The sequence below is a fragment of the Sinocyclocheilus rhinocerous genome, unplaced genomic scaffold (assembly GCF_001515625.1).
Source record: "Sinocyclocheilus rhinocerous isolate Xijiao unplaced genomic scaffold, SAMN03320098_v1.1 C36751864, whole genome shotgun sequence".
Classification (NCBI taxonomy): domain Eukaryota; kingdom Metazoa; phylum Chordata; class Actinopteri; order Cypriniformes; family Cyprinidae; genus Sinocyclocheilus; species Sinocyclocheilus rhinocerous.
Genome location: NW_015785588.1, coordinates 1 through 1679, shown reverse-complemented (window position 1 = coordinate 1679; position 1679 = coordinate 1). Strand labels below are relative to the sequence as shown.

General features: G+C 35.1%; 1 long non-coding RNA gene across 1 annotated transcript; it reads right to left on the bottom strand.

Annotated features, from left to right (window-relative positions):
* Positions 1 to 250: 250 nt before the first annotated feature.
* On the bottom strand, positions 251 to 1672 carry LOC107736510 (uncharacterized). Its single transcript, XR_001639687.1, has 5 exons — positions 1578 to 1672; positions 1287 to 1391; positions 970 to 1019; positions 741 to 744; positions 251 to 620 (listed from the first exon to the last, which is right to left on the bottom strand). It is a non-coding gene; the product is annotated as an uncharacterized LOC107736510 (long non-coding RNA).
* Positions 1673 to 1679: the final 7 nt, after the last annotated feature.

Below are 1679 nucleotides of genomic sequence, written 5' to 3'. Positions count from 1 at the left end.
AAAAATGTGAGGGGTGTACTCACTTCTGTGAGATACTGTACATAGGCCTATGTATATTAACAATATATTATAGTGGGTGTGGGTGTAATTTTAGGATGATTAAAAAAAATAATCCCCTGCATCTATATAAAGTCATGATGAAGGATGAGGAAAGACTTTGATAGTGGCCCAAATAACAGTTTAATGTTTATTAATTTCCACCATCACCACAGACAGAAAAACAAAAACAAATACAATTTAATAAGCCTATAATTATGATAATACATTTATTGTAAATTGTTCATTACTCCTTCATTTTTTACATTCACATACAAAAAGAAACTAAAACATTAATCTGAGATCCCATGATAAAGGCAGAAGAAATAAACATGACATCAGCATCAGACCAATGCTTGATTTCAGTGTCACTGAGTTCCTCTTAGTGTACAAGGCCTTTAGCCCATTTTTAACATTATACAGCTAATTCCTTTTACACAGGTATTTGCAACAAGGAAGCATCTATAGTCTATGGCTCATGAAATGAAGTTGTTTGGAATCTGCATCTATTCCTGAGTGTCTCTCCTTCTGACTTGCTCCTCTCTGTCACTGGCTGTAGAGTCTATTCAAGGTTGATATCAGTCCTGGATTTTAAAAAAAGTTTCATTTTTGTTAAAGCCTCAGAGTCTAAGATTCAAAACGAAAACAAAAAGAAGTTTAACATTCTTTCTCAACGTGGGAAAAAAGTTTACATTGATACTTACACTTCTGCTCAATTTGAGAATGCACAAGGATGCAGTTAGAAAACAAGAAAATGATGCTCTTTAGAATGTTTCATAGCAGTGCCACTTTATAAACGGTAAAATTTGTATTACTTGAAATTTAAAATACGTTGTGGTCACAAATACAAAACTGTCCTTGGAAAACTGGGCTGTATATACCTCACAAACACAAGCCCCCCTCATTTTAGATATAAAAGAACAGAAACTTCACTTGCTGGTTTAGGTGACATCAGAACCAGGGGGAGTTCAGCGGTAATATCACTGTGTACGGAAGATAAACATGTCTTGAGTACTTTCACTGTTCACAATGGTAAACCACATCACACCGTGTACTGCTGGATTTATTTTCATTGTTGGTTAATGACAAGGTAACTCTAAGCAGACTGTTCCTCGTTACGCAGTGTTTGGGCATTATCACAGGAAAGATCTTCTTTAATAACACAGCAAAAGTCATTAGAGAAAGAAGGAGGTAAAATGCTCTCTATGACTCTTCACTGAGACATTGAGATGAAATGTAAAGATGCAAACCTTAATGTTAGGCTTCCCAAGAGACCACCTCCCATCATCAGGGTAACCTTAATTTTGTAGGAAACAACAAGGCCTTGTATTTGTTTATCCATGTTGGGTAGCAGACTGCAGAGAGATACAGAGATTCAGAAAAGTCACCTTGTTTATCTATAAGTTTTTTATACTGTATAAAAATACAGAGATGTTATTTGGACTATGAGCATGAAAATCTAATCTAATACCGATGACTTTTATATTTTCCAACTACCAATTTAAGGATATACTCAAATGTTGTAATAAAGATTAACTGACATTGTTGAAGAAGCCAAGTTGGTGTCTTCATCTTTCAGTTTGCCATCCAGTGAAAGACCACGTTTCTCTTTGTTATTGGCAAGCAGAGGAGTGACTCTATAT